We start from the raw sequence: 9,495 nt of genomic DNA, 5'->3' as shown, positions 1-9,495 counted from the left end.
TATTGGTCAACTAACAACACATCATCTTCTATGGTTCTACCTCCACGCTTTGCTTCTGTTTTTATCATGGCTAAGTATTTATTTGGAAGAGGGGTCTAAATGGACTCCATGCTCCCAAAGTCCCAACACTAGGGATGGGGGTGATGGATGGAATCCAATTCTAGTAGCCCCAAACTCTGAACCCTTACCAATCACTGACATTTATGCCATGACTTTTATTCGTCTTAGAAAAAACTTTTCTGCTCTCAAATTTAGAGGGCGTGAAAAATTAGTACTTTGGTTCATGACTATAATTTGCCACGCCGTAGTTTATTAAACATGTGTTTGGTTCATGCCATAACTATGGCGTGCCAAACTTTTTATTGATAAGGGTGTAAACGGATCGGATACGGTCGCATACCATCATATGTGAATACGGATTGGTACATTTAAGTTTTTGGATATAGATACAGTATAGATAATAAATGTGCGGATTCAAATACAAGGATTTTCATACGGATTCCCTTCGGTTGGTTAGAAAATATTTGTACCATTTGCGGCCCTGTTCTTAACCCTATGCACCATATATCAAAGACCTATTTTGGTACCAAACTTATCGTACTTTATCTAACCTTAGTTATTGCGAAGCTAGTTATCGACAAACAGGGCCTTGTTAAGGATCTGACAACAGAGTTCTCTTTTACTGTTTGGCCATCACAGTACTCGCTAGTGACAACCCACTGGCCCCCTTGTCCCTTGCATGTAGGGTCGCAGTGTAAGAGACACATGTCCTATTTGCTTGGTTGATAAATAATGACTGAAAGTACGATTAACTAATTTATCGTAAGAAAAAAATAATATTTATTAACTAAAAAAAACACGACTTATAAGTCAAGCGAACGAGACGACAAACCACAACCGGAGGAGGACCCACATCCACATTTGACTATGTGAGCTCTTCCTCTCCTCCGAGCTCCGAGCTTCCATGGCCACCGCATCGCTCTCCTCCGCTTCTTCGGTTACCTCTGTTCTGCGTTGTTCTATTCTCTCCGCCCCTCGGCCGCTCTGAATGAGTGGATCCAAAACCACCTCCGGCCGATTCAGCCCCATCCCCATCCTAAACCCGCCGCATGTTATGGTATCTCCTGACCCGCAGGCCGCAGCCGTCGCCTCCTACGACCACCGGTCCCGCCGCCAACAAGGCGGGTTCTTCAATTGACCTATGCAGCACCAGCACATGGGTGAGAATGCCTCCTGCCGCGCTTGAGCTCCGCAGGCTCTCCGATGAGCAGGTGGGCCTCGCACGGACGGAACCCCTGCAATTCCAAAGATCTGTTTCTCATGGTTGTGTGATGTGCAGGCGATTATGTCAAGGCGAATACAGCGGAGAGTTCGACCGCGGAGGAGACGCTCGCCGACGTTCAGGCTGCTACTTGCTGAATTTTTCAGCATCTTGAGTATCTCCATTCCTTTGGTCTCACAGCTTACTGCTATTCTCTGGTGTGCTTCTGAAAAAAAAAAGAAAAGAAGAAAGAATATCCGATGTGCTAGTGCTCGTTTTCTCGTCCAGAGCCGTTTGACGTTGTATGGGATATTCATTGAAACCTTAAGACTTCAGTCATCTGGATAATCCCGTATAATTCCGCTGCGCGCACTTGTTTTGCAGACAAGTCCTGAACGTGGTCAGGTCCACAGACATGGGCTCGCGAAGTCAGCAATCTTCATTTCTGACTTTGCTTTTATCAAAGTCAGATAGCCATTCTGAACGGTCACTTGTTTATTCGCTGGTCCTTCCACGAAGCTGCGAGAAGCCAAAAACCATCTCTCTTGTTGGTCCAAAGTTCGTTCTTCGTTGGTCGCTGTTCATGGGCCTTGCAGCATCCTTGCTCCCAGATTGCAACTGCTCCCACTCCACCGTCATTCACCAGTGGCTTTAGCACGGCCAGATCTGCACCGCATGCTTGGAATTTCCACCTTCCACAAATCCCCATATTCAGGTATCAAATTTCGTCAGTTTACAGTTTGTTCAATGTTGGTTCCAATGTTCAGACTGTTGACCAGAAACCAAATTCTAAAGATTGATCTGATTTGTGAGATTTAGGTTCTCACACAGTTACAGTTTCTGACTCCAAGCACTCAAGCAAGCGCACGCAATCACCATGGCAGAGACTGTTGTGGGAGCACTGATTGGCAAGCTAGGTACAGCATTGGCGAAAGAAGCAGCAACCTACGGTGCATCCCTGCTTTACAAGGAGGCTTCTGCCATAAAGGGTCTTTTTGGCGAGATCCGTAGAGCTGAGAGTGAGTTGGAGAGCATGAAGGCATACCTTCGTGAGTCAGAGAAGTTCATGGATACTGATGAGACCACAGGCATCTTCATCAAGAATATCCGGGAACTATCCTTCCGGATTGAGGATGTTGTTGATGAGTTCATGTACAGGTTTGAGGGTGACAAACACGGAGGGTTTGCAACTAGGATGAAGAAGAGGATCAAACATGTCAAGATCTGGCGCCGCCTAGGTCTTGAGCTCCGTGATATCAATGTTGAGCTTGAAGAGACTGTGAAAAGGAGGGACCACTATATCATCCCAGGAATGGAGAGACATGCTGGAAGCGTTGACCATCATACCAGATCCACCAATCAAGCTTTGTGTTTTGCAAGGGAAGAGGAACTAGTGGGTATTGAAGATAATGCAACCAAGCTCAAGGGGTGGCTGGTTGGTGATTTGGATGAAAGGAACACCAAAATCACCACAGTTTGGGGGATGGGTGGAGTAGGTAAAACTACTTTAGTTCATCATGTCTATAAGATTGTAAAAGTGGATTTTGATGCTGCTGCATGAGTAACTGTGTCTAAGAGTTATAAAGTTGAGGATTTGCTGAAGAAAATTGCTACAGAGTTCGGCATGCCAATCGATTCTAGCATTATGGATATGAGAAGATTAGTTGAGGTCATCTGTAAACATCTCGAAGGTAAAAAGTACATCTTGGTGTTGGATGATGTGTGGGAACAAGATGTGTGGATAAACAATATCATGCCTGTGTTTCCGGCTAAATGTACTAGCCGATTTGTTCTCACATCAAGATTATCTGAAGTTGCATCTTTGGCAAGTGGTAATTGTGAAATTAAGCTGGAACCGCTGCAAGACCATCACTCTTGTATGTTATTTTGCAAGTTAGCTTTTTGGAACAATGATGATAAAAGGTGTCCTGAAGAATTATGGGATTTGGCCACAAAGTTCTTACAAAAGTGTGAAGGTTTGCCTATTGCGATTGCATGCATAGGCCGCCTACTGTCCTGCAAACCCCCAACATACACTGAATGGAAAAGTTTGTATGAGAAGTTAGAGCTGCAGTCGGTTAAAAATACAATCCCTGGTGTTGATTCCATTCTGAAAATCAGCTTGGAGGATCTTCCATATGAATTGAAGAATTGTTTCTTACATTGTGCACTATTTCCTGAGGATTATGAAATGAAGAGGAGGAGGTTAGTCAGGCATTGGATTACTTCTGGATTCATCAAGGAAAAGGAGAATAAAACACTAGAACAAGTGGCAGAGGGATACTTGAATGATCTTGTGAACTGAAGCCTACTACAAGTTGTGATGAACAATGAGTTTGGACGAGTGAAATGTTGCCGAATGCATGATGTCATCCGTCATCTTGCCATTGACAAAGCAGAGAAAGAATGCTTCGGTAAAGTTTATGAGGGCCATGAGATGATTTTGGTACATCGAACACGTAGACTGTCAATACAGAGCACTAACATCGAACTGTTAAATCTATCAAGTACGATACATCTCCGTGCAATACATGTTTTTACGAGTTCTGTTGTTATTGATCTGTTGAGGCCTATCCTTGCATCTTCAATTTTATTGTCAACCTTGGATCTGCAAGGTACTGAAATCAACGTGTTACCTAATGAGATCTTTAGCTTGGTTAATCTGCGTTTCTTGGGTCTTCGAAATACTGAAATTGAGATTCTGCCAGAGGCCATTGGAAGATTAGTAAATTTAGAAGTACTGGATACATGGTGTACTTGTCTGCTATTTTTACCAAATGATGTAGCTAAACTAAAGAAGCTTAGATACCTATATGCAACTGTAAAGGCCACTGAAGGACCTTTCTCGCATCATTGTGGAGTGAAGGTGCCTAGGGGCATAAAGAACCTGACAGGACTGCATGCTCTGCAAAATGTTAAAGCTAGCTCAGAGATTCTATGTGACATTGCAGCTTTGATAGAGTTACGGACATTTTCAGTTGATGTGACAAGTGGACACTTGTTAAACTTGCGAAATGCCCTCCTGAAGATGAGCAATCTTATCAGTTTGTCAATTACTATGTCAAACGAAAATGAAGCATTGCCACTGGAAGAACTCTTTTTACCAGAAACTATTTGTAAACTTGGACTGACAGGGCAGCTGGAAAAGAAACGGATGCATCATATTTTGTCATCCTGGTTGTGCCTTAACAACCTCACTCAACTGTATCTGATGTCCTCCAAACTTGACGAGGATTCATTTCCTAGCCTCGTGGTGTTGCATAGTTTATGTTTAATTACCCTTTATAAGGCTTATGACGGAAAGAAATTACGCTTCTCTTCTCAATCATTCTCCGCAGCTCAACCAAGTTGAAATAGAAGAAGATGCAATGGGAAGCCTTGTTAAGCTATGGTTTGTACAGTGCCCAGAACTGAACCACCTCCCTGAAGGCATCAAGTGTCTTACTATCCTTGATGAATTACGTTTGGAAAATACTGAAGTTGAGCTTACAGAGATTGCAAATGAATGCATGGAAGAACTTATGAAGATTAGCCACATTAGAAAGTTAATTATCATATCAAATGGGAAAAACTTTAGGCAAAGAATTGTTTCCAGAGAAGGGACTGAATTCTCTGACTGAAGGCTTATGCTAGCTGGTATTGCTGACCAAGACCCTGCGAGTTGAAGACAGCGAGAGTGATAGTCCTTATGTCTCAAACTTTTGTTGTTGGTGGTTGGTTGCAAGCTGAGATTGTGCTTCCAGTTTGCTTGCTTGGTAGCTGTTGGAAACTGTTGGCCTTCTTTTCTGTTAGTTCCGCAGGCTTGTTCTGGCCACTCTTTTTGCTTTCTGAAACGTCTAAAACTCTGACACATTTCCGTTATTCAGTGATGGAAATGGAGAAATCCTCGGTTCGAGAGAAAAAAATGCTAGCTGGTATTCCCAGAGTTCGTGTACAAGGTATGATTTTCTGCAGCTTCATGGCGGGCTTGGGGTGGCAGCGACATTCTTTCACTCCCAATCATCTCGTTGGTCGTTTTAATTTCCATAGGTTGCTACTGCCTTTGTTGGTCTGCTTTGGTGGTGCAGTTTTGTGCTTACTGAACTTGTATTGAGCTAGCAATAGTGGAGGCACATGGGCATGCGTTCAGCAGGGAAGGGAAGGCCGGAAGGGCATGAATTCTTCATGGGTACACACTAAAGAACGGAGAGATTCCTCTTAGGCTTCGTTTGGATGTTGGTATTGAGGTGAAGGAATTGCATTGGGGTAGGAATACCAAATCTGAGTGGAAATGGAAATGGCCTGCAATGCCAATGTTGTTGTTTGGATGTGTATGTAATTGGTAGTTAGAATCAAAGGGTAGCAGCCAATTCCAATTCTTGTTTGGATGTACAAACTGTTGAATTCTATGTTTTGAAGAGTCTAGACAGTATACAACATTTTACATGTATGAGAATGTAGTCTCCATAAATTGTGGATATATTGGAAGTATTATATATCACTTTTCACATATAAAAACAGGAAAACTTTATTAAAATGATCAAAATAGCTGGAGAGGTATGAAAAAGTGAAAAAAATGAAAGCACATGAACATAGTAGCCATTATATTGCAAATAACATGAGATCAGTAGCTTCCAAGTACCCATAGAAGATTACAACATACTAAATAGGTCGACAATCAGACAAGACATGTTTTTGTCTATCATAACAGAAGCTCCTAATTAGGATAACATGTTCTTAAGCATTGCATGACAACAAGTTGACAGAAGTCCCTCAATTGCCATCCTTCTCATTCAACATCAAGAACCATTCCTTCCTCATGGCCATGGGAAGCTCCATAAGCGCTCATTAAGGATTAGCTTCCCATAAGATTTTAGCATGACACAACTAGCAAAATCTGGTATCATTTGACGTGCAGCAAAGATTTCAACAGTAGGGGTGACATGGGGCAGCGGTAATGGCTCAGTTGACTTCAAAGCATCTTTGAATGAGGTCTTCATATCTCCAAGCATGCAGAGAATTGCATCACCAGTTCGCTGCCTCTTTTGGGGCAACTCCGGGGATGCATCATCAGCTTGTTCAAGTGAATCTTGAGCACTTTCAGCACCAGTTTTGGCTCCTTCCCCATTGGCATGATCAGATGAGTAAATAGTGCTGAGTGCATCCCAATTCTTCACTACTTTGGTCTTGTAACAAGCTGATGCCTTGTTACTCTGCATAACAGGCACATGTTACTACAAAAGTGAGACAGAAGTGTGACAAAAAAACAAAATATGTGTTAAGTAGTTAGCATTTTTCATTAATTTTGTGTAACTATAGACACTGGACAGTCATTAGGTGGTTGAACAAAAGGTTCAGGAAGCTTAATAAACTCCTCACTTAGAGATAGAATGGCTGTCAGCACATTAGAAAAGTGTCTACTGACGGTCTCTAAAGAACGCTTGTAATCACCACGCAACAACCTCATTTTTAGACCATGCCCAACTACTAGCAAGAACATAGCAACCTTTTCTTCCACACTCACATATACACTGTCATGGAGACCACATGTCTCACGCAACATGGTGCATAGATCATGGAAGTTCCTTTTAGTCAAACGCAACTTATCATAGCATGTAACTTCAAATCCATCGTACATTTCTTTGAATAAATCTTTCCTAGTATTGTGCCTGCGCTCATCATCACTAAAGCACCCTAAATTCCTTGGGCCCCTCTGCGAACTAAGACATGCTACCCAAGAACAACTGACTCAAAGTAAAGTTCTGTCAACACAATCCGCCTCATCTTTCTTCTTTTATTTTCTTCAGTTATACAAGAGACCGATTCAAGATCTGACATTGTATAGCTACAATGCACACGCATCACTTGTAAGAAATAAAATTCTAAACACAACAGCACAACAACATACGACAATAAACTTCACGGCATACAACAATAACACAGCAACTAAGAATCACATACCTTCAATTCATCAATTGACCTGAAGAGGACCCAACGCTTGGAGAGCAATCTGAAAAATTAATGTAAGACATCATGGAGTGCCATAGATGAGAGAGGGGGCTTAGGGATTCGACCAGCCATCCAAAACAAACTCCCCTGTTCGCGAGATTGACCAGCGGGGAGAGAGGGGAAACAATGGAGGATGGACGGAAGTCCAAGGGAACAGGGAGGAGGCCACGACGCTGTGGATGGAGCGGACGGCCGGGAGGGAGCAGAGCGCGGCGGCAGGCTGTCAGGGAGGAGAGAGAGCGGAGGGCGTCGATGAGGGAGCTGATGGTGGCGGCTGTGGGCGGGTAGGGCGGATGCGGTGGGGGAGGCGGGGAGGTGACGGGGAGGGGCAGATGCGGTGGGGGAGGCAACGGGGAGGGCGGATGCGGTGGGGGAGGCGGGGAGGTGACTGAGAGAGGGTACCTACTGCAGCGGCGGCGTCCTCCCAGGGTCGCCTCCCGCTCGTTCCCCTCAGCAGGCGGGAGCGTTTTGTTTTCTGTGGGCACGGAGACGAAGAGGTACGCACAGGGGAGGGAAAAAGGCCGATTCAGGTGAATACGGAGCCGGAGCGCTCAGAATCGTGGGCGGGCTCGCGCAAGACTGGCGGGATATTTTCGTGGCATTGGCGCTCGATTCCGTTCCCTAATACCAAAGCCATCCAAACAACAGGTATTTGCTGGTACCCAATGCTAAATCTAGATTCCAGGGCTAAATACCAACATCCAAACGCAACCTTAATGAAACACACGTCAATGGATGTGTTCTCGAAAAAAAATTAAAGAATGGAGAGAGTGAATACACATTTGGGCCTGATGTTGATTGTTTTAGGGGGTGTTTGATCCAGCTACTAAAATTTAGGAAGTGTGTCGGAAGAATGTTGCATGGGGTGTTCGGATACTAATAAAAAAATAAATTACATAATTCGTCAGTACTCCACGAGACGAATTTTTTAAGTCTAAGTAATTCGTCATTAGCACATATTTACTGTAGCAAAATATTATTAAATCATGGATTAATTAGGCTCAAAAGACTCGTCTTGCAAATTAGTCGTAAACTATGTAATTAGTTTCGTAATTAGTCTATATCTAATATTCTATGCATATATCCAAACATCTAATAGGACAGCGACTAAAATTTAGGAGGGCAACCAAACACCCCCTTAAACGTAAACACCCCCTTAAACGTTGGGTTCCTTCGTTGATCAGTCCATCATTGTTACATAGCTGCTGTACAAATAGTGCACCTGTTCGATGTTTCTACAAATAACTTGGTTGTGATGGGCGTTTTCTCATACCAAAGCTAGTTACTACTATCTGCAGCCGATGACAGCTGCGTTTGCTTGGGCTCCGAAAAGCGAGCGCTTCTATAAACAGCGACGGCCGGCACTGTTGGAGCGAGCTAGGTCTTGGGAGCTGTTGTATCAGGATTGGACATTGGATAAGGAGAGGTGGCAGAGGAACTGAATCTGAGTTCCATCTCTATGTTCATCTCTAGGCCTTGTTTAGATTGTAAGTTTTTTTACTCTCTTTTCATCACATCAAATCTTTGGACACATGCATGGAGTATTAAATGTAGATAAAAAAAATAACTAATTACATAGTTTGATTGTAAATTACGAGACGAATCTTTTGAGCCTAGTTAGGCCATGATTGGACAATAATTGTCAAATACAAACGAAAGTGCTACAGTGTTAAATACTGATTCCTAACCTTAATCTAAACAAGGCCTTAATCACAAACCATCAGATCGTGTTCAAGGGCCTTGCATTGGATTGCACGCCTGGCCAGAGGCTGTTTTGTCTAGGGCGCGTTTAGATGGCAAAATTTTTTGGTTTTGGCTACTGTAGCACTTTCGTTTGTATTTGACAATTAGTATCTAATTATGAACTAATTAGGTTCGAAAGTTTCGTCTCGTGATTTCTCACCCAACTGTGCAATTAGTTTTTTTTCGTCTACATTTAGTACTCCATGCATGTGCCGCAAGATTCGATGTGACACTTTGGGGTGAAAATTTTTGGAATCTAAACATGGCCATAGTCATTTTCGACTTCGGTGGCATCTGGGTGCATTGACGAGCTCCGTCGCTTGTTATAGTTGTATGCAGTAGTGTTCGGCTGCTCACGTTTCAGATTGTTTCAGCTTGTTTCGGCTTATTCTCTCTCATAGAACACTATTGAATCATCCAAAATCTACTGTGCAACTAACAGCCGAACACACCCTACTGGTTGTATGTTGTATGGTTTTTGGGCCTAGTTTTCCTTATAAGCT

The 9,495-nt window shown here is 43.2% G+C and overlaps 1 pseudogene; it reads left to right on the top strand.

Moving 5' to 3' along the window:
• The first annotated feature begins 914 nt into the window (after positions 1 to 914).
• Positions 915 to 5,657, top strand: LOC136481688 (disease resistance protein RPM1-like; annotated as a pseudogene).
• The last annotated feature ends 3,838 nt before the right edge of the window (positions 5,658 to 9,495 follow it).

The sequence above is a fragment of the Miscanthus floridulus genome, chromosome 9 (assembly GCF_019320115.1).
Source record: "Miscanthus floridulus cultivar M001 chromosome 9, ASM1932011v1, whole genome shotgun sequence".
Lineage (NCBI taxonomy): Eukaryota > Viridiplantae > Streptophyta > Magnoliopsida > Poales > Poaceae > Miscanthus > Miscanthus floridulus.
This window is presented reverse-complemented; position numbering and strand designations above follow the sequence as displayed.